Consider the following 24768-nt stretch of genomic DNA (forward strand, 5'->3'; position numbering starts at 1 on the left):
ATCTCATCTGCTCCATATGGGATCTGATCTCTCCATTCAGATATGGGCAGGAATGCAGCACTGAGGGATGCTCGCGGGAAGAGGATGATTAAAGCTCTGAGTGCTAAATCAAAACCCACCTCCAGCAGCTTTGAAATTAAGCCCCTCAAATACCAAAAGGATTCCCTGTGAAACGCAAAGGCTGTCTGTCCGACTGCACTGCTGGGAGAAGAGAGAAGCACAGCTGCAGAAACTTTACAGGATACATGCAATATGAATGGTTTTGACTAAACACACTCACACACACTCATGCACACAGGCACGCATAAGTTAACCACACCACCTCACATGCCTCAAATTAACACAATTTTAATAGAACCCCTTTTCTGGGTAAAACCAGCTCTGTGGCCGGCATGCTGTAATATTTCCTTCCATGATGAATTGATGAGAATGGGACTCCTTTTTCTTCTGTTTTCCTCTGGCTGCAATTTAAATCCCATTAACCCCGTCACCTTCTCTCAGCCCCCCATTCTTCTTTTCTCATCCTCTTCTCCTTCCAATAATTCACTCAGGGTAGTCTTTCTCTCCCGTTTCAACTTCACATCCAGATTTGATGTGTAATTTTGCCCTCACTCCTTCTTTCGCTACGCTATAAATCTTCCTTGGCGACACTGTCAAGACGCCGGCATGTTTTTCCTGTGACAGCAAATACCTCCTTTACAGGATATGGGCCGTGCAGTGAGAATACAGTAGATCTTTTACACAAAACACACATGGACACACAATATGCATGCATGCACACAAAGGAGCAGCATATCAACACAGAAAACACCTCTTCCTTACACACACACACACAGAATGAATGATTGAACTCCCACAGAAACCTGTCTCTGCTCTTCCAACAGGTCAACAATAATCATCCACTCGAAACAGTCACTCAGCAGACCGCCATACAAAGATAAACATCCATGCGTGGATACAGACACACCACACACATGTATACATATGAGTGTGTATGAGTATGAGAGGCTTAATTTGTTTGTGTTCTGTATCTTTGTACAATTATGTAGAATTTATCTTTGCAAGGCTTGACTAGTGATTGCTTTATTTGCTGTTTTAGTCCTTGTACAAGCAGAAGACACACTGTTGACTATAAGGAGACTGTGGGTTTAGCTATAAGCTCCAATTACATGCATCTATATCAAAGCCATGCAATCAGTCCCAATCCTTACAACAACAGAGTTATGCAGTGATGGCATCTAATCAGATTAAGAATCATATAACTGTGATGTCACATGTTTACTTTAAGCCTAAGCATTGGAGCATTCAATCATTTCTTCACCATGTTTTTGTTCATGCTTTTCTTTCTGCGTCTACATTTATCTTTTTTATTTGTGTAAAAAGTAACTTTATCCATGGATTTCTCTTACAAAAGCAGGCCCACCCCTGACACTCATAAGGATTCAACTTTTTGCTGAGCCTTTTATGCTCTTTTTACATGTTTTAGAAAGGTAGCAGATGATTACACAATCAGCTTCTGGGAATGCCCTCTTATTGCATTTTGTCAATGAAGGCGAGCTCACTGTGCAGTTGAGAGATGGAATTTGTGTTACATCAGCAAACAAAAAAAAACTGCATCTGCAATTAACTTTTAAGAAAATAATTTACATTTTTACTATTAGGCTAACATTAATATTTACTGATAGAGATTTGAAAGGATAGAAGTTAAACTTTTCCTAGAAGCTGCTTTTCTTTTTCTTTAACTAATCCAGAGCCATAGAGAATACAGGTTAATTAAGGATTCAGCACAACCATCCCTCAGGCCACTCTGCCTGCACAAATGTGTACTTTATCTTCAGATGCAGAGTATTCTGACAGTAATCTCACCCTTCAAAAACGTGTGAACATCAGTAAATCCATAACAAGTCCATATGACTTATTTTATTATTGTCTATCATTATTTATCTCCCCTTAAAGAATAGGTTCATGTTTTTTTCAACTCAAGGCGTACATGCCCATATGCACATTGAGAAGATTAGTTGCTGTAATAATTTCTCCTGTCCATACTGGCTGTGAAGACATCCCTTGATTCCCTTGAGACATGATTCCAATGTAAGGACAGGGAACAAAATCCACTTCTTCTTTTAGAGCAAAGATGCATTCCAAAGTTCAGCTGAAGCTAATATCAGCAGTCAGAGTTACTCAAATCAGGGAGGTATTTTTCCAAGTCACAGTGTTTTTATTACAAAATCTCCTCTTTTTTTCCCCCACACACATTGTGTGCTGAGCTTCAGCGGAGGGATAGTAAAACAAAGAGAAAAGTTGTGCTGAAAAGGCTGTAACTTTGGAAGCCTCTCTCCTTCATGCAAATCCAAGATGGAAAAAAGGCCCACTTCAATTTAGACACAAGGCGTGAGTGAGAGGCAAACTACTGCTGCATCATTGCATCTGTTCGATAAATGACACACACATCTTTAAGTGAAGAATGTGTCAGAAATTAGGCACAAAGGGCTTAGTAAAAATATATGGCCCCCAGTGTGTAGCTTGAAGGCACTTCAGAAGAGCAAATGCATTATAGCAGCCTCTGTTCTAAGTATGCCATCCAGCTGCCATCTCATTAAGCAGAAATATGATTAAAACATTTTTTAAAACACCACAACTACATGCATGCAACACTTTTAATGAATCGACCACAAATCAGTGGACATCTGTTTTACCGAGAGTGCAAGTGAACGATCTGCTGACCAGCAGCCCCTCCCCAGACGCCTGCTGGTGGTCTATACTTACACACCTGTCACAGGTCATATCCAGCATACTAATTAAACACACAGCGGCAGAACAGTGAACATGAGAACCGCCTATCACTTATGTTTGTGTGCATGTGTGTGTGTGTGTGTTACATTTAACAACTACTAGAGTGTCCTGTGGCAGATCTCATTTCACGGGCTAATTCATATCTTACCAAGCAGGGAAAACAGACAGCACAGCATCGTCCACCCTTTCACACTTCACAGGGTGAGCATTCATACATGCACAATAATGTTTACACACTAGTGAGTGGTGCAATGGCTAAAAATTGAGATCTCATTCTTGCCTTAATCAAAGATGTAATTTGTCTCTGTCTTGGTCTTGGTAGTGTCTTCTAAATATTAAACATGAATTCATTACTGGAACTGTCTCTGCTCTGCAGTTTTGTGTCTGAAACTGCTGTGTAATAGAATAAAATACTGTATGTGAGCTTGTGTTTATCTCTGCACAGCCCCCCTCCGCCAGGCACACACACTGCTAAGGGGAACCAGATGGGCACTCCCTCCTGACAGCCCAAACCCCAGCGATGACAGACCCTCTCAAGCATATAGCATGACACTAGAGGACAAAGCACCTGTTACCCCGCAGCTCTTTCGCACCTCCCCTTCCCCACAGAAACGCACACTGGCACTCTCTCAGCCATGAGGTCATTGACTCACTCAGGCCAAAACTGGCTGTGCCACCTGCAACCCCCAAAATGATCACCCGAAACCCTGCCTGCCCCGACACCCCTCTCATCCCACCCACCCTTTGATGCCCCAACCTTGGCGGGCAGAAAAGCTGGTCCCATAATTATACTCTATATCAGGAGAGTCCTCTCACATGTGATTGCTATGAGCTCATCTGGGACTAGCTCACATGCGAGTGCTCAGACAAATAATAAAGACTTAAGTTTGGAAATCATAGGAGTAAGCATGACAGCGTTACTTCTTTAAGGGACAGAGAGAAAATTAGATGGACAACTCCAGACAGCTGGTGTGAGTGTGCAACATACTGAGGTTGCTGAGTGTGAATGGCATCCACAGATGTTCTTCACGTGTCCTGCATGGGCGGACAGTCGGTGTCTGTTTGCATGAGAGAGCTGTTCACAGAGCCAACTGGCTGTCTAAATGCTCCTCAGGTCTTCATCAACACAGCACCATCCTCATTTGCCCTGCATTGGTCCCCCACAGCCTCCAACTTCCATCCTCTGCTATTGATCATCTGGAAAAGCAGCGTTCTGCTATAAACTTTGTGACAGCAGGAAAGGGATTTCATGTGCGATGTTGAGAGAGGAGTGGAAAGAAACCAAACTTTAGAGACAGAAAGAGCAAGAAAAAGGCAGGAAAGTGAACAATGACAGAATGATCTCTCTTCAGAGGAAGTGTATAGATGTACTGTTCCCTGAACCAGCCCATCTGGACCACCTATGCAAGAATCTTCACTTGTCAGAATCACTTATTGCAACACTAAACATGCAATAATTTGTCATGAATATGAATAGAAATCATTACAATAATAAAACACACCACACAATTGACAAAGACAAAAAGTATTTTAACACACAGCACTGCCAGATTAGCCAAATATGGGCAGATTTGGAGCCAGAATTATTTTCTGTGACTCAGTGTGGGGATGGGGGGAGTCATATTGTCCCCTTGCTACTCACTTTATGGGAGATGAGTGTCTCATGGCATCAACAGTCATCAATTTTCAATGACTACCTATATAGGTCTCATTCATCTTGTATGTTATTGCAAAGGCATCAATATATAAATGCTTCAACTACATTGTAGTTATAATGGATGACTGAATGTTTGACCCACTGATAACAAATGTACAACTGTAAACTTGATGAATGAGACAACCCTTTAGCAGTGGCACTTCATGCCAGCTGCTGCAGAGATTACCTTATTATATGTTAGAGGTGTGAAACTTTGGACCAGTGCTAATTAAACTGTGCTTTAACATCATGTCCTGAATTATCTTGTGCTACTCTGCTTAAACACAAGTTAACAGGACGTAACAGGAAGACAGAACTAGCGGAGCAAAGCAACAGTGCATCTGCTCATCTTTACTCTGATATATAGTTTGTGATTTTGGCCAATATAAATTAAACTGATTTAATGACATGACAATATATTCGGGAATGTTGAGGTTATCCTAATTATTTCAGTGTATTTAATTGCCCATCTACACATCACGGGCATGCAGTACCAGAACTATGTGAGCATACATTTTTATATGAACAGGTAGAGCAATTCTTTGTCATGTTTCTTGTTGTGGTTGAGTCTCTATCTTTATTTCAGAGATGGACAGCACCAATTTACTCTGTGTTGGTCTGATTTTTCAATTTCCATTATACTAAACTGTCAGATTTAATTTGAGAATGATAAAATATTGAGATTATTATTCTACATATAGAGATTTACACTGAACACTTTAAACAATTAGTTCAAATTCCTGTTATGGTATAGGTTTTATGAGGGACTGGTAACAGGGGGGAAATGAGGTCTATACATCAAGTAAAAGAGGTAAAAGAGGTCTAATTAGAAGGGTAGGCATTTCTTTGAGAATGCGTGTTATGATAAGAGACTTGCTTTAAACTAACTTCCTTGAAAATGCTCTGAGATTGTCAACATGCTCAAACCAAAACAAACTCTTCAGCGCTGGGTGAGACATACTCAGTCATGCTTGCTCAAATAAACACACTCTCACACACACGCACACAGCAAACACAAGGCTGGCCTTGGCCTTCAGATCCCCATAGTTTTCCTCTGGTGTTTATAGAAGTAAGTTTTGATGAAAAATGTTTGTCTCATCATTGTTCATCCCAGCTGTGTTGCCCCCCCCCCCCCCCCCCCCCCCCCCCACACACACACACACACACATTACTGTTTGAGGCCTTTTTTTCTGCAAAAAATAGAATACAATACTTCACTTCAGCACACGGCAAGCAGTTTAAGGATATTAATGCGTGTGTAACCGAAGCACAGTAAAATTGTTGTGTGTCAATGTGCATCACAATTATTACCCAGCTACATTTCTTTATCACAGCAACTCCATTATACAAAATGACAAAATCATCCACCCATCGCCATGTGACTCAGAGGTCGTATCAGGGCAAACACAGTCTGCACTGCACTGTGGGAATGTGGGGATGATTAAAAGCTGACAGGAGATTTTAACCAAGCTTATTAATGCATTTAGTTACAACTGACAACACTAAAAAAAAAAAAGAAGAAAATCTTCGGCTGTGCGTCTTATCAGGCGGTTTGCTTTGGTCTTACCTTATGTCTAGACTGTGGCGAGGCTGATTCTGGTTCTTTCCTCTCCAAATCTGAGGCTCCATGCCCCAGCCTATCCCTGTCCTGCTGCATGCTCTGTCCCACCTGCACCATGGCCTTACATTCCATACATGAGCCAATCACCAACCTCCTCCCATCATCCACCAGGAGCGTGCGTGTGCTGCGAGGTGCATATAGGAACACAGGTAGCCTGGCCACAGTCACAGCGCACAGCCTACCTAGCCTGCGCTGCTCCTGCCTGCAGAAGAAACACACAAAAGCCTCACAGCTGTACTGGCGGGCCCAAGGGGAGCTGGTTGGCTGGGCGTTGGCACTGGATAAACTAGAGGTAGAAGGGGTGGAGGGACCCAGGCCCTTGCGCTCATGTTGGGCCCACTGGGTGTGTAGGTCATGGTAGCAGAGGTTACAAGCTGACACCAGGCCTGTGGCGTCAACCGGCTTGGCACGGGGAGCAGGAGGGTGGACGGTGAGAAAGGGGAAGAAAGGCTCCCTCTCCCCGCAACGCCCAGGTGGGTTAACATGCAGCTGGTACTCTCCACCTGAACACAGCTCAGCTCCACACAGGTAACACACCGACATGGAGCTGCCGGGCCGAGAGGCCACACCTGCCAGGGAGTGGGATGGCCCAGACCCCTCAATTGCCATGGCAGCGTGGTACCTGACCAGGAAGGAGCTGACAGAGGTGATGAGGTCTTCACTAAGGCTGAGTCGATATGCACCCCAGATCTCCTCCAGAATAAAATGGCACTGTGGGCAGCAGTGTACACGGCCATTCCTCACCCCCTGAGCATTAGGTGGGCAAGGCAACATGTTGATGAAGGGAAAATACATCGCGCCACGGGATTTGCCAACACCAGCTTGTGCATATGCTACTCTCATATCTCCTCCACACTCCTGACCACAAAGGAAACAGGCCTCATGGGAAGCCCTGGGTTCAGTTACGCACTCCCTGGACTCTGAGGGTTTCCCCTCCTGGAGAGTTAGCTGAGAAGGATGGAGAGAACTGGTGGCCTGGTTGAGGGGGACTACATACAGGCGCTGGAGAACAGGCACATCCGCCAGCTGGAAGCTCTGCCACTGCTGCATGAGGGAGGTGTGACAGCTGCCACACACCAGGGTTGTACCTGTTGGACTGATAGGCATTGCACCCCGGGGAGGGGAGTGAAGACACAGGAAGGGAAAGAAGGGCTGGCCCTGGGCCCTCTCCTGTTTCTGAACACTGACTTTAAAGCGGCCATCATATCTGAGCCCAGTGCCACAGATATAGCAAACACACTCCTCAGTGTGGTGCAGCTGGGCACTCTTTCTTGCTGAAAGGTCTCTGGCAGGTCGGAGCTGAGTTGTTGGGCCTTTTTTGCGATCATACATGTCTATGTCATCATCACTTGTGATGTTAATCTCATCTTCGTCAGAGTTGTCAGAGTTATTCTCCCTGGGAACAACTATGTTACATTTAGTGGTGACAGCAGCGGTGCCAACAGATGACAGTGCAGTGTTGAGGTGACCCTCGCCTCGTCCTCGGTACAGCAGCGACGGATGTCTGGACGAAGCACAGCTGCTGTCGGTAACAAGCTGAATCTGACGCGGCTCCGCATGTCTGACATTCCCCTCCTCCAGCCATCGCCTGCTGCGCATAATGACCCCGTTGTCTTGCACAGGTGTGTCAGAGAGAGGGCTGTCATAGTATAGCTGAGGGAATCTCTCCTGGGACTTTGCCAGAGATTCTGATGAGTGACAGACATTATTCATAATTTTAGCACCGCGCCTCGCCGGCAGAACACTCTCTGCTTTTGGCGATCCCTGCGCCCCATAAACACCCATCGGGTAGCGGGTTGCCCGCTGAGAATCTGGGCTGTTTTTAACACTGATGACATTGTTTTTCCTGCTACTGTCTCTTGGCGATTTGCCAGATGCTCTCAGGCACTTGTCTTTACCCACATTGGCTCTGTCGACTAAATCCATCTCCTGGTCTGACATGTTCTCGTTCTCAGAAAAAGACGAGAAATCAGACTCTGCGCCCCCGTCGTAGTTCTGGCTGCTGACACTGATCCTCCTCTCCAGATCGTAAGAGATGTTCCACTCCTGCGGGACCCGCCGAGAGTCGCACTGGTAGGGCCGTTTCAACCAGTACATGCGCTTCTCAATGGGCGTCCTGCTCCGCTCGAAGGAGTTCCACTGCTCCGTCAGAAAGCAGTGGCACACGGCGCACACCAGCGTATGTCCATCCGGGCTCACTTCACACGCGCCCGGAGCTGGCTCTTGATTTTGTAGAAACGGGAAAAAAGGAACCCTCTCTTTCTGGTATGTCACTTGTAACCTTAATTCCTTCCCCGGTGTAACTCCGCTTCCACATATGAAACAGTGAACCAGCACTCCATTCCGGTCAATCCTGGAAATGTTACCGGGCAATGGGCTGTCCTCACCGGGCATGGCTGCAGCCATGAGTCGGTGTTTCCGAGATAAGGGTGCCAGTTCCTTGTCACGGGGGGAGTTCATTGTTTTTAAACACCTAAGACTAGGCTACATGGCATAACGTCAACAGTTAAGTCATGCTCACGGTCCACACTTATCTGCAGGTCAGGTAATCATAGAAACAATTTCAGCCTAAGTTACTCACTGAGTGAAAAGATAGACGACAGTCCATTGAAACGACAGCGTGCAGCGAAGGCAGCAAACCGTTAACGGTTATCTTTCAAGGACAGGGAGAGAAATTCCCTCAAAACACCCTCGAAACAGCACAGAAGTCTGCAGTCCGCATGTTTGCACTGGGAATCCGTAGGCAGTATGACAGGAGAACTTGGGATCACGGGTCGCCTCTCCAGCAACTTTCCTGCCTGCGCTCTGCAAACTTTGGCTGCTAACTCGCTCGCACTGTACACAGCGCCATCCACAATTCATGGGACCCGCTTCGACACCCCAAAGGCAACCTCCACCCCCTGCCAGCCCCCAGTAATCATTTTGCAGATATTATGAGCGCACACTCCCGCAGTAGCTGCCCATGCGTCAAAGTACTAACCATGCCCAGGATGTCCACAGCTTAACATGCACAGGGGCGTGTGTGTAATAGACAGACTCCCGGCATGTAGGTAATCATCTGCAAGCAAAACCTCAAAACTCCTTCATATCAATCAATATAAGACCCTGTTAGGGCGATTGCCTGTGAGTGAGAAGTTATCTAACTGTGTAAAAATGTAGGAAAAATAATAATCTTTAAATACATTATCAGTTTTCTTCCACGGATGCACAAGGATGCACAAAGATGCACATGCTGCCATAGTGGCTTCCAGCAGATTTCTGGCAATTTTTCTTTTATCTGTACTGAGTACAAAATATGAATTATTTTTATTCAGTACCAAAACTTACAATGGGAGCATAAAGTATGTAAGTGTGTGTGTATGTATATATATATATATATGATATTGATAATATGTCATTATATTCATTCATTTTAAATTAAACAGTTAGAACAAATATGTAAATTAAGTACAAATGTACAATCATCACTTGCAGCCAATTGCATTTTTGCATGAGTGCGATTGGAGATTTTAGTTTAAATACTAATATTTGCGGAAGGTCCATCATCTGGTTAGTAAGTTTCCTGGCAAAAACTGTCATGAAGACAAAAGATCATTCCAACAAATCTGTGAAAGGTTTACTGAAAAGTACCAATCAGTGAAAGGATAAAAGAGCTTTTACAAGGCACTGAATATCCGGCTAAGCGCTGTAAGGTCATTTAAAAAAGCGGCTAAGAATATGGACCAGCTGATCATGTGAGCAGGCTGTCCTGAACTGAGTGTCTGTGTGAAAAGGGCACAAATGAAGAAGACAACTCTGAGGGAGCTACGTATTTCATCGCTGAGATTGGAGAGACTGTGTGGTGTGACAACAACAGTTGCTCAGGTACTCCACAAGTTGCAGCGTTGTGACACAGTAGAAAAGAGAAAGCCACTTTTGAAGAAACCTCGCGACATCTGGGCGAGTGTTTTACCAGAGGGCATGTGGGAAACAACCCTAGCCATACCAAACCAGAAGGTTCTCTGGTCTTACAACACCAAAACTAGTCTTTTTGCCCCCTTAATCAATGTTACATGTTTAAGCCAAACTCTGCTCGCCAGCAGACACAAACACTCCCCACCATTAGGCACGGGGGTGGTGCTGCGAGGATGTTTCTCTGCAGCAGGCACTGGAAGCCTCATAGCACAATGGATGCTGCAAAATTCTGGGAAATCTTGGCAGAAATCCTTCTTCAGTTTGTATGACAACTGTGACTTGGGAGAGTTTCTTTCCAGCAAGACAAGGACCCCAAACATAAAGGCATAGCTACACAGGCTTCAACACACAGCAAATGTCACAAGTCCAGACCACAATCCAGTTTAGATGATTATCTATCTATCTATCTGTCTGTCTGTCTGTCTGTTATTATGTGTTACAATGTGCAGCAACAGGCCTTAAGGAAGGTGAGAAAGAGAGAGCTGTAAAAAAACAAAAAAAACAAAGTGATGGCCGACAACACGCTGGATATCCCCCTCACTCCATGCACATGTACACACACACAATATTTACAACCCCTACTGCCGCCCACTTCCTGTTGCTGAACTTCAGTGTCTTAGACAAAGACGAGACAGCAAGTAGAGTAATCAAACCTCAAACACTTACATCATCTAACAATAACACGCACAAACAGTTATGTCTGTCCACTGTTGCCCCTGGCCTCATCTACTGTCTAGTGACTCACTGATGTCAGAGAAGCAGGGACTACCTTTCTACCTCCGCACTTCCACATTCAACATCACTGTGTCCCCTGAAGAAAAACTAAGCTTCCTCCTCAGCCTTCCAACCTGGAGGTCCAGGAAGGTTTTTAATGATACTGCAGAGCCTTTCTGTAAATCCTTGCCCACCCAAGATCTGAGATCAAGATCTTTTTTTCTCTTCAGCATGGCAACCAAGAGAGATCACAGAAAAAAGGGCATTCCTGAGTGATGCTGACCTGTTTCTACTGACAATTCCCACAGAAAGAAGGAGAAAGTGGGAGGGAGAGGGAACCCAAGCACAGCGAGGAGAGGCACAGTAGAGCCGAACTTTAGAGTATATCAGCAGTGTTTTAAACTAGTTATTCTATTCATGAATTCTCAAATAGTCACACAATGTATTCACAATGCATACCATAACTACTCTGCCCTCACATAGTGGAGCACTGATGTATCGTCAGCATAGATTTACAACACTGCCCTGTAGTGTCAAATGTTGGTACTGCAACATCTGGGAAATCCCCCATGCAGCCGGTCAGACTGAGGCTCATGCAGGAAAATCACAGTTGAGTTGAAAAAAAATGGATCCCCCCCCTGCTTTCTTGGTGCAGTGGTTCCCATCCTGGGGGCCCGGGACAAATCTGACGGTTCACAAGATGATAAAGTCGATACAAATGAAAAAAACACAAATTAAGTTTATTTCTCTTGACTTTTCTCACATTTTTGTGAAATACTAGTGACTTTACCTCTAAATTCTTTTCAGATGAAGCAGTCTGGGGAAGAAAAATCTCTCTTTAATGGAACTGTTCACAACTCATGTCCATACGTCGGTGATGATATAGTATACATTACATTATACTTTATAATGTACTAATTTTGATGACAATCATAAAATGTACACACTTACAGGAAACACATAATGCACCACTTATGCTCTACATATCACAAACTGTAACTGATGATATGAATGTGGAGATGTCATCTCTGTAACTGTGTTCAGACTCTCCCAGATTGCTTAAAGAGCCTGTGTGTGTAATGATCTGTGTATGCACATTCTGAGTGATTGAAATGGTGCCGTATGTAGATCTCATGTGAGTTGAGATATCTGCCATATTGCTCGGCGTACACTGTATTTAAATTGCTTTGCTCTAACAGACCCCTCCAGGCTGAGGAGAGTGGAAAGGGAGATGGAATGGGGAGGGGGAAGGATGTGTGTGTGTGTGTGTGTGTGTGTGTGTGTTGAGGTAGGGGTAGCGAGGGGAGAAAGGGAATGCAGTGGGAGAGTGATTTGAATAAAATCCTCTTGTTGAGTAGTATAGGGCCTCCAGGAGTTTTGTTAGAAGGAGGTGATGACAGGGGCAGGAGGAGGGCATAGACACTACACCGCGCTGTGTGTGTGTGTGTGTGTGTGTGTGTGTGTTGGGAGTGGGTGTATAATAGCACCTGCCAATACAGGTCATGTGACAATCGTCATGGGGCTTTGTGATTTTTGATGTGTATGAGATAAAGCTTTCAAACACACAAAACCTGCATGCCTGTGTGCACACACAACTCACACACAATGCAACCATGTGTGTGTGTACAACAGTGCTCAGGAGTTTAACATGTGTTCCTTGTTTGCTCTTGATATTTGGGGCAGATACTGCAGGTCATAAATACACCTGATTCCACCATAGGCAATAAAACTACCACTGGACTCTCTGTAGTCAATAATCACTGCATGTGCACGTGCAGTGCAAACATATAGTATGTTTGTATGCATTACGTATTGCATCCTGCATGTGTCTGGGCTTTCAGGGCACATCTGGGAGGCATTATTTTACAGTTACACAGGACTCCATACTTCACCTAAGAGACCTCCTGGAAACTGGACATGTCAGTAAGAGTGAGAGAGAAAATAGTACTTACTTTTAGGAATTTGTCAAGTAGTGTGACGCAGTTCCAGAGTTTTAACCAAATAAAATAAGGTTTGATGCATGGCACAAATCAGAATCTAAAATACTGAAAATAATATTGTCATCTTCTTACACTGACAACAGACTGTGGCACTATACAAAAAAAAAGGAAAATCATTTACAAAATAGGACTTAACTTAGACAATGTTAAGGATGGTAAGTGTCATGATTAGTTGGCTTCTTTCCCGAGTACATGACTGTAGTTTCAATATGTTTTGGTAAAGCTGGTGAGTGGGCACTTGTTGACACACAGGGAGGTATTCTGTTTGCTCGTCTAAGTCTCAAATCACAAAGACAAATATTTAACTGCTTGATGTATATTTTTTAGTTTGTTGTACTCACTTTTATGTTGATGGATGTGAACAGAGAGCAGGAGGTCATGATGTTCAGGAAATTGTTATTGACTACAATAAGGACTAAAAAAAGACTCCTCCTGTGTGTTTTTCACATCCCTCCAACACATGGCCTATACATGATTGAGCGGTCTCAGCTGCAGTCGCTGCTGACGCTCAACACCAGTATGCCGTTGTGTAATTTATAAACAAGAACTGTTACATTCATACTGAAAAAAAAGCCTTAAATTCGAAATCAATAAAATGTCTCTGGAACCTCAGCAATGCTTTCTTTCTCAGCTACTAGTCACTCTTTGTTTTTCATTCAATGATTATGTCAAAATGTCTGCCATGAAAAGGCCTATTACCCAGTGTCAAACACATTTAAGCAGAGAAGACATTACTTTACATTACTACAAGGTGTGGCCAAGAAAGCAGGTTTCAAACAAAGTAATGGGAAATGTTCTACTCATTAGTAAGTGTTGGAAAAAAATTATATGTATAAAAAAGTTATAATTAGAGACACAAGAAAGACACAGGCAGGGAAGGTGTGAGAGAAGGAACGCTGATGAGTCCCCTTTGTGTCTGTTAGTTTTAATGTCAGTTGTGTTTATTAAGTTTTAAAAGCAACTGATACCTTTTTGATGCTAGAAATAACAGCCATGCTTTGCTGCCAACCACAGCTCTGCATCCTGCCAGGCGGGAAGTGAAGGGTGTACATGCCATTACTGGGAGGTGACACAGGAAGTAAACCAAGCCAAAGTGTCAGCAGTTCAGTTCCTTGATGGAGAGTAATCCCAGTGGCTAGGAAACAGGTTACAAATTGTACATAGTGTTAAATAAAGAAATACAAAATAACCGTTGCTACATTTTCACACTTGTTAACTGGAACAAGATGCATCTTAAAATCTCTGTAGAAAAAAATGGGAAAAAAGAGTTTCATTATCTAGTTTTATCGGCAACAGTGAAGCATGTCACACACACACACACACACACACACACACACACACACACACACACACAGAAGAGAAAATGCAACCTCTGGAGAGAAGCCTGGACTCTCTCCTTGTTGTTTATTTATTCATTTATTTCTGCAGGATCTCTTCCCTCTCTCCAAGGTCAGAGGTGCTACTAAGGAATGTGTTTCCTCCGAACAAGGAAAAACCAACACGTCCAGCTCATACAGTGTAGACTGGGCCACAGTTTATTCAGTTCTCTGGACTATATTCTCCCGCTTAAATACACATCAAACAAAAAATAAATGCATCTTTTCTACATGGTGGGAAGGATGTGTCCTCCAATTAGGTCAATTTTAAGGCATAAACACAAATGTACTTAAATGTATTACTTATTTATTTAGTCAAATCAAGTTTAGTAAGTTCACTCGTCACTACAAGTCTCAGTGTCCCTGAAAGTGATGTTAAAAGAAGACCATGTCACAGAGCTTCTACTTTCCCTTGTAGGTAACCCCGTCACAGCTGTAGTTGACCTCTCCCCTCTTTCCCAGAGTGGCACAGCCTGGCTGGAGCCTGTGTGTGTGTGTGTGTGTGTGTGTCCTCAGTGACACAAGATTGACCCAATCCACTTTCACCTGTACTTGTCAGTCAGTCACAAGGCCCCTCCCAGCCCTGAGGCTCTGGGCGACTCCCATCGGAGACCTTGAAAAGTCTTGACATACTTCTGATGAACATTCCTCCCTTCTCAGGTCACTGAGACCCAACGGAAGAAGGCTTCGCCGGGGAAAGAAGGAGAGGACATTTAGGGAGAGGAAGCGATGAGCAGAGAACAAGGGGCCAGGAGAGAGAGAGAGAGAGAGAGAGACACAGGAGGAGTGAATGTGTGGAGAAGGAGAACGAGTGATAAGAGGCCCTGATGGTGTTTCCCTGCTGGGTCATCAGTGGTCCACATGGAACTGGAGATCCTGGGACACCTGTTCTCTGCAGCAGATGTTAGCAAACTATCTGTCATCCTGTCATCCTTCTCTAGGTTACAGTATGATGTCCTGTTTGACTTGCATGGAGCAACTTTAGAGATACGAATTTGGATGACTGTTTTACTTGACCTTGTATAATATTTTATTGTATAATATTTTATTATACAAGGATATTTTTGTCAAGATCTTGTTTAAGGATGAGATGGCAAACATTCAAACATACACACACGCTCTGGCAGGCTTTGTAGAAGCAGAAGCCCTTCCATCTCCTGCTCCTTCCTCCCTGTGCTCTCTGACACATCACCGTCTTTCGCCTCAGCAGCGCCAGCTAATAACCAAAAAATAATGACGAGGATGAAAACACAGGACATCAGGGGCGAGAGGAAAGGCCAGCCGAATCCGGGGATGGTGCTGCTCATGAAGAGACGCCCGGAATAATGGGAAAAGGAATGTGGTGTAACGACTCCCCTGGGATCGGCCCAGCCGAAAAAGCCCTCTGGCTCGGGAACAACAAACGGGAACGCTTGAGGAGTGCAGGGTGCACACATAAGGGCTTTAACAGCACCCCCCACATACACACACACATAGCTCCACACAAACACACACATACACTCACCCCCACCCCCCCTTCCTGTGCCGACCTACTGGAGTCGGCTGTTGTTGTTGGCGGTCTGCCACCTTCGGAAGAAGCGCGCCCTCAGTCTCTCCCTCCTCCCCCTCTCTTCACTCCCTCCTTCCCTCTCTCTCTCTCTCTCTCTCTCTCACTGCGAGTGAGCTGCCAGGGAAATGCTGATGACATGACATCTCCGGAGAGGTCCCTGGAAAAAGTGATTACCGCCCACCCTCTTCCCTATCAAATAATCCTATTCCTTGTCCACGACCCCACCTTCCAGTCTATTCAGCACTCAATATCCACCCCACCTCCCTCCTGCTGTCTCTCCATCTCCCTCTATCACCTTTCTGTCTTTGTATGTGTGTGTGTGTGACAGTGCATGTGTTCACGCGGGGGTGTGTGTGTGCATGTATTTCTCTTGGTATTAGCAGCTAGATCACTTGTCCTTTGCCCCAGAGAGGAGTAAATGCCTTCATTCTCAACCCCTGGCAAACACATTTACGCACATGCAGCTGTCAAGAGCCAGCGTTTTCTTCTCAGGTTCTACCCTTTGACCCGTGTAATCGTGTGTGTGTGTGTGTGTGTGTGTGTGTGTGTGTGTGTGTGTGTGAGCGGAGTATTCAAGCGAGGTAGGAAAGCCCTTTGTCTCCTGTTCATTTTGCTCTCGTGAACAGAGGTGCTGTCTGATACATGAGGTGTCTGACATACACACAACTTGCATAAGGGGTCTTTAAGCACACACACACACACACACACACACACACACACACAGAATCTCCTCTCATGGCTTGTCTGGATTCCTGGGGTGTGTTGGTCACGCGAGGAGCAGTGTGAGTGCTGAGTGTGAGCCAGCAGTCAGAAGTGGAGGAAAAGTTCTGAAGGGAGGAAGGATGGACTGCTGCGTTTGGGTCGGAGCCATCTTTACATTCAGCCCTTTGACTCACAGCTTGGTCTTTGTTGCCAGAGCCATTAAAACATTGTGAACTCTGAATTTCCAGAGGATGTCTTGGAAGACAGCAAGGAAACAATGGGGTGTCTTTTTTGCTGGATGTTTCTAAATGGAACGAAGCACATCTTTGTTGTTAAACTGTATAAAATTGTGGTAACGATAACAGACATTTCATTTTTGAATATACACATGATGAATGATGTGCTGACTCATTTATAATAGTATTTCTCTTTAATGTGATACATGTCACATGTTCACCCAGAGATCACTTCATAGTTCTGGTGTTTTGCGTTGTGTTTCTAGTGGTGTGGTTCGAGGAACAGCATTATTGGTTGATCAGTCAGCTGACCGCTTTGGTCCAGACTGGTCCATTTACTGGATGGATTAGCGCAGATATTCATGGTTCCCAGAAGATGAATCCTAATTACTCTGGTGATCCCCTGACTTTTCCTCTAGTGCCACACTGAGGAATGAAATGTCTCAACAGATATTGGATGGATTGCTACGGAATTGCAATACCTGCAAAACTAATGATATCCCCATCAGCCTCAGCTGTACTTTGTGTTTAGTGCTAATTGGTAAATATTAGCAAGCTAACACACTAAACTAAGATGGTGAACATGGTAAACATTATACCTGCTAAACACCTGTATGTTAGCATTGTCAATGTGACCATGTTAGCATGCTAATTTTAGCATTTAGCCCAAAGCGTCATGCTGCCGAGATACAGCCTAACAGAGCCAGTAGCGTGGCTGCAGGCTCCTACTCTTGTTTCTTGATGTTTTTTTGTTTTTTTTACGACAAGACATCAAGGTTACTGCTGCTCATCTAATCATACAATCCTTTGTTGCTGCTGCTGTGAAGTGCATCACCTAAATTTAGGGCTGCAAAACATGACATTTATTTGTTAGAGAAGTGGAGAAACCAAGTGACCAGTAGTATGCATCTCCAGAGAGCAAGTATTTTCCTCTCCCATCCTCCTCTCCTTCTCTCACTTCTCCTGCTCTCCTCCATGGCAACCGCTTTCACAATTCCCCTTCCCAAGCCATGCCGGGCTAAGGGCCAGAGTTGTGCTAGAGAGCAAAAAGAGCCCCCCTTTCTTCTTCTTACTTTCTCTCAGACAACACAATTCAATCACATCGCAGTCTTCAGTACTTGTAGGTCTTTCCTTAAGGCGCTCTTTGCAGGCAAGATCACACTATTAGACAGCGTGTCAAAGGTTAGCTGTGGCACAAGCTTGTCATTCTTCACTTTTGTTCATTCAAAACCATTTTCAGAAAGATGAGAGCCAATCTGAGCGCCATTCCAGGTTTGATCTTGAATTTCCATGAGACATCTCCAATCCACATATCCATTTCACTCATTTTTCTTCGTACAAGTGCTCTTCTGTCTTGCAATATATACATCAGCAAATTGAAACGGGCATGAGTTGTTTAGTTTGGATGATAAGAGAAGTTGACAGACTTGGAGACAGCTCTCGTCTGCACCGCTAGATGTCTCTCATATTGAGAAGTGTGCTGGACTGTGTTTGTGTTGTTAAAAGAAGAAATCATTAATTTCTTCACCAAACCTCAGCAGATGAATCTAAATGGTCCATGATGGATAAAGTCTGTTGTGTTGTATTTGTTCCAGAGCCGGTGTCGTAATACTGTTAGTGTAACTTAGTCATTTGGGCTCTGGCTGTGTCCGCCACATCCAGGAATTTGCTGTTGTGTTGAGTGCGTGTTTCTGTGGTATGAGTCATGCGTGTGATTGTGCATGTGTCTGCATCTATTTCTGTATGCACAAAGAAGTGTGTGTGTGAATGCATGTGTGTGTGTCGTACATTGCTCATCCCCCAGATGTGCCAAGCAGGTGGCCACATTACTCTCCTCTGAGCTAAACTTCGGGCAGGGGAGGCCACTCACAACGACTCATGTACAAACTCTCATGTATCACCGTTTACCTGACGACAGAAAGAGAACATAATCAACACGCAGCCTCCATGCATTTCATCAAGCTCCACCCTGCATGTGCATGTATGTCTGCGAGTTCTCTCGTGTGTGTGCGTGATTGAGCACATGTGTGTTTATCACGATGCCTCACCTCAGCTCTCCCACAGCTTCCCAGCAGCTTCCCGAGGATGAAAGCGAGTGAAACCCCAGACTAGTGGGGCTCCACAGCCAATTAGGATTGTTTATTTAGCCAGCCACGGCCGCCTAGCAGAACAGGAGCACACAGCCAGCCACACAGCCCTGCGTTGGAAACCTCTCCTCTCTCTCTTCCTCTTTTTCCACTCCTTTAAACTCCTTTGGCTCCATCTCCTCTCTTGCTTCTCTCCACCCTTTGCCCTCTTTCTCCAACTCTTATTACTCTCCAGTCCGATGCAACCTTTCCAGGATGTCCTAAGCTGATAATAGTTATCAATAAGTCTTTGGCTTGTTTACTCAGCGGTTTCTTTATTTGTTTTGGGATACAGTTGATGCTAGTATTAGTGCCCATAATCAGCTCCTCACAAAGTAACTAAAGCACACACATACATGCACATATTGACTGGATAAGTTATTTTCTCTCTCCAACTTTCTGATATTCATCCTCTGGTAACATAATAGTCTAGTTGTGGTTAGGCCTGTCATACATTGTTGCATTTCCAAGCAGTCCAGCGTCTGCATTTATCCAATCTTCCATTGTTGGACTCAGATCATGACAGTACTGTGGTTTCTCCCTGTCTGAGTTTTACTGATTTCTGACCAGTATAAACCTTTCAGCTTTTTGTCTGATGTTTTCACTGCAGAAAACTGACATGGTGAGTTATCGCTGTACAGGGGTTCTCACGCATATTGGCACTAACCAAGATAGGACTTATTTATAGGGAAAAAAATGAAAAAAATCAAACTGACAACAAACTGGCAATTCCACACATCTCCCATGTCTACACACATACACATGCTTATCCCAACCTCACCTATCACCCTCTCCCTTCAGGTTCCCAATGTCCCTTCACACCAGCCATCCCATGTGTACGTATTTCCTGCTTGAGTTCACATTCACGTTGGATTCAAAGGGGAGAGTAGCCATCAACCAGCATCCTCTCCCTCATCCATCACCACGATCAAGGCTCTACATCTTCTCCCCATTCCCTTCTTCTCCCTCTCCAACCCTTCGTCTGTCCCTCTCTTTCTCCACCTAATGCCTGTTTTTCCTCCTCTTCTCATCAGCACAAGCTCCCCATGATGGATTGGCTCACTGACTGATGCCTGAGGGGGGCTTTAGTGTTGTGTATGCATTGCGTTGGGGAGAATTGGACAGAGGCAATGTGCCGAGGAGAGAGACGGGGTGAGCAGGCAACATGATATCCCACTAAGATGTATTTAGCATGCGTGGAATAGTTTCACAAGGGAAAGATAAGGCTTTATTGAATGAATCACACCTCATACATTCTTAAACATACATACACTGAAACAGAGTGATTGGGTTTGAGAGTTGAGAGTTGTTTGCTCTGGAAAAAATCAGCTGGTTCCTCTGAGTGGAGACTCCTCTTCGACTTCCCCCCCAAACTGAAAACACCCAAGATTTCCAAGTGTTTTTGTAGACACACAAACATGCACACACACATGTATGCATACATGCATAAGCACACACAGGGTGCCTGGGGCTTGAGCTTCCAGGAGAGTGGAAAATGTAAAAGGATCTTTGTGTACCTCTGCACACGCCTGCGGAGCCAGGGTTCCTGGATGGATGGGGAAGTACCTGTTTACTCCAACACACACTCAGTAACCCAATCAGTGTGTTGGACAGGTACTGAAGGACCAAATGTGCTGCACGTCCGTCACTGGGCAACAGGCCAACTCAAGAGAGAGTTCACTCAGAGGTCACCGAGCAGACAAACAAAACCCTCCAGGTAAGAGGGTCAGCATGCAAACAGGACAAAAGCAACTTAGTGAGGCACGTTCAGTGCATTGAATGACTTTTGGTACTTGTAGAGCTGGCAACGGACTTATAACTAAACGAGGAAGTAAAGAGGATTGACACACAAAGTTTGAAAGAGTTTGAGTGAGTTAGTTTACTCGTAGAGCAGCTCAGTGCAGGAATAAAGGTCTGTTCACTGACTCGTTCCACATGGGTGCCTGTGGTTTGGGCCTGTCGTGACCACAGTGCGTGTGTGTGTGTGGGTGTGTGTTTGTGTGTCCTCTAACCCTCACTCAACAACGTGGGCATGACTGTGGAGAGCCAGCGATCATGGAAACCTAAAAGCTGAATGACATCATTTTACAAGACCTGACAGCACTTTGATGAGTAAACCTGGGCAGCTGAGAACCAACAAAAGACAGCATTGACTAATTTCTTTATATTCTTTGTGTGGGTGTACGGTGGCCACCTGAACATGTCATCTGCCATGAACTTTGGAGGTGAAAATAAACACTTGAAATACTTTAGAAGTGCTTCATTTTTATACAGTAATTGTGATATTCTTTCTTACAGTTTATATAGTTGGTTTTGGCACAGATGCTATGTGAAATATTCATTTAGAGAACACATAAATTGACAAACAAACGTCATCAAAATTTGTACCTCGTTCTGGATGACAAAAGATAAATTAGAGCTCTTAATTTAAGAAAGATACTAGAATTTGTTTTTAAAAAGGCTGACATGATCTGGAAGGGTAATGTCTTTTTTCACTTACAGACTGCTCTTTGTGACAGAAATATTAAAGAGTGGTTCCTCATGTATTGGGTAGAAACTTCAGGCAAAATTTATGTGAAAGGTGTACTTAAACCAGAATTTAGATCAGAAGATTCCCATATGTTTAGGAAAGTTGTTCCTATTGGATTTGCTGACTGACAACTGAAATCAACATCATATCTGAAGTGTAGATTTCAGTGGCCAATATTGGTCTGAGTTTAATGTATAAACTATCCCAAAACCTTCAATAGACCTTGGACAATTTGAGTGAAAGTATGTAAAATAATAGACTTAAAGATTTTAAAATATTTAATTTGTACATAAAGTATACATTGAGTATAGTCCTAATACTTTAATACTTAATGAATTTACCATTTACAAACTAAATAACAGGATCCAAGACTTTTTGGGGGAAAAACTCTTCCCTATTCTGTTCAGCACCAGTTCTAAAATCTTTTTTGGAGATCAGTATATAGTATTTCTCACTGGTCAGAGAAATAAATAATATGTGGAACAAACATGTATTTTAGACTGGAAAACTACATCAAAATAGACCAGATAATGGAAATTTAATGGTTTCCATCAAGTCTTGTGACCTCTGTTGCCATTCTGGGTGAAACGTTGGCTCACATGAAAGGCTGCTCACGTAAAAAAGATAAAAGTTGGTTTCCATCAACACATTGATCAGCATGTTAGACACCCTGAAGGCCTCATCTCTCTCTCTGTTCTCTGGGTTGGCTGGATATATAATATAGATGGTCATGCACAGTCAATCTTCCTAATTCACCCCCCTCTGGAAACACCTTTAAACACTGTCTGGACTGTGTTTGGTACATTGCAGTCTTTCTCTCACAGTCTCTCGAACGTGCTGTCAGGTTGGCAGAGCTGTTGCTGGCCGGCAGACTGGCAGGGCTATTGTTTTCATTTCCCTTCCCTTAAACACAGCCTTGGGAGAAAAGAGAGGGAAAGTAGGAGAGGAGAGCGGAGAGGAGGGGTGGGGAACCATCTTGGGACGATCTGTTGCTACTAGACAGCGTGTTTATCATAACAGCTGCTGTCCACAGGGGAAACTTGGCAGGCTACATCAAAGGCTCATTCACAGCCCACCTCTACCATCTGACACACATAAACAACCATGCACACGGGCACACATACACACACACTCACAGAAGGACATGCTATCCTCACATTCAATGTGCAAAAGATATTGAAAGACCCTATAAAAGGCTAATTCTCAGGTTAAAGGAAGTTATGTTCCAGCCTTTATTACCTAAGCTGTTAGCTCTCGGCAGTGAGGTCTGCTTTTACGATTGTTCTGGTTTTTGTGTAAATGAATTAAAGTTCCATTTGAGTGGCGCCCCTTGTATATGCCAACACATTCTTCAGATTGAGAGCTGAGCTGGCCTCGCTTCAACACATCTCTCTCACAGACTCTTGTTAATAGGGAGCAGTCCTTACAATCCCTCCCCTCAAGACAGAGTGAGAGAGAGAGAGAGAGAGAGAGAGAGGGTAGGGGAAGCCAATGAGAGAGGTTTTATACAGCAGTTTTACCAGACTCCTCAAAGGCTGAGAGGATGAGGTTACAATTTATTTCCTTGTTAAGTCTCCCCCTGCTCTGTGAGAAGAATCCAATCATGTCACTCTGCTGCCACCGTGAGGCTGAAAGAATCATTTAACAACTATTCTTCCATAGATACAGTATCACAGTTACATGCCATGTATTGAAGGAAAGGAAAGGAAGGTCAGACCAACTCATGGACGCCATTTCTCATATCTCTGAATTCAGTTAAACAGTGAGATTTGTTACTGGATGTCTCCAACAGTATGACTAATCTACCCATTGTAATTTACAAATTATCATTACTATTACAAAGAAAAAATACGCGTGAATATACGGGTTCTGAAAGAGATTCTTATGTAAGTTATGAAAGTGTTACATGTTGTCCAAAATGCAACCATGAATTGAAAAGACACACGAAAGGCATCCATCAGTTTGTCGGACTGGATACATGAAGGTAATATTCTAAAAATAAACAAATCTAAATTTCTGCATGATGCAGTAGAGATCTTGGCAAAAGGAGCATTAGCATTTTTTCTGTCTTCTCCATGTAATCTTTACTGCAATTCAGAAATGTGCCACGATTTAAGAAGAAGAAAAATGTTATTAATAAAGCTCTTCTGCAACCTGTTTTAAGGGAGCTCTGAATGAACTCTGGAATGAAACAAAGACCTCTAGCTGCGATGAAACATGTATTGTCAAAAAGTCACAATCATGCCAAAAAGGATTATATTCTTTTATTTTTTCTCTTCATGTGTATAACCAGGACCACTCATGTCATAAACATGGAGCAGACGGTGAATACGGCTGAGAAGAGCTCTGTCTCGAGCTCTTTTGCTCTCTGTTGGCTTCCTTTTCACAGCGAACATTTTGACTTTGAAAAGCACAGGTGTTACTAATAACATTAACCATGGCTCTGTTCTCTTCATGTGTCCCAGTCAGCCCTGACAGAGCCAGCATGAACAATACCAGGACCCTGAAAATGAAGCAGCTAAATTGAATTCAGCCATCACTGCTTTTCATGTCATGTCATGTCAAAATGTCTTCTGTGAAAAAGGTATATTGTCAGCAAAGCAGCAGTGTTGCTCTTTTTGCCCAAGAAGATTTTGTTATGCTTGTTTGCACTCTTTTATTAACAGCATCAGTCTAACTCAGTTACAAACATTCACACCTGGTGGACCATTACACCCTCAGGCCTCTGTTTGGCCTCTGTGCATCTACAGAAGGAAAGAAGCAACTCTAATTTATTCACACTGATTTTCACAAATTGGTTTTGGACCCGTTTTTATGTGGTGAAGGACAAACAGATGCTGTCTTTTTGCCTCCATAGATGTTCAGGAGAGGAATCAGGATCTGAAACTTCATCTGCAAGCAATAGTGCACACAGATGCACAAACACATGAACACTCACACTACAGCTGTTCTAATCTAAAGGGTAATGCATGTTGTAATGAATCTTTCATGACTGTGAATCCCTTTTTGCCCACAGCAAACACAAACTACACAGTTTACTAAATTGATTTGTCACAACAAGAAAGTGCAACCTAAAATAAAAAAAATAATATAATATATATATATATTCTCCTTCTATGGAAACATAATTCAGCTAGACAGCTTACAAATGTAAAATTACATGAAATGAATGCTGCAAACTCCCATCATCATTTTGTTTCCTTTGAATGAATACATCAATAATAAGCAGCCCAGTCATGGTCTCTGAATACGAAAAATAACGACAGCTATTGGCAGGCTGTTGGCCTGGGACTTTATTAATATCAAGTCACAGTTGCTATTTGTTTTTTGTTTGTTTGTGTTACAGTAAAACATAAATGCACCTGTTATCACATGCTGAGGCCCCAAATACAATATAGCTCACATGCAGACCTTTGGGGATTGTTATTCACACAAGCTCTCTCTCTCTCTCTCTCTCTCACACACACACAC

The 24768-nt window shown here is 43.7% G+C and overlaps 1 protein-coding gene across 1 annotated transcript in view; it reads right to left on the bottom strand.

Annotated features, from left to right (window-relative positions):
• Positions 1 to 6131, bottom strand: part of gse1b (Gse1 coiled-coil protein b) — a 160911-nt gene extending 154780 nt beyond the window's left edge. Inside the window, exon 1 of the mRNA XM_070903391.1 lies at positions 6057 to 6131. The gene's annotated coding sequence lies outside the window, so the exon portion shown is untranslated. The remainder of the gene's footprint in view (positions 1 to 6056) is intronic.
• Positions 6132 to 24768: the final 18637 nt, after the last annotated feature.

Source organism: Enoplosus armatus, chromosome 1 (assembly GCF_043641665.1).
Source record: "Enoplosus armatus isolate fEnoArm2 chromosome 1, fEnoArm2.hap1, whole genome shotgun sequence".
Taxonomy (NCBI): Eukaryota; Metazoa; Chordata; class Actinopteri; order Centrarchiformes; family Enoplosidae; genus Enoplosus; species Enoplosus armatus.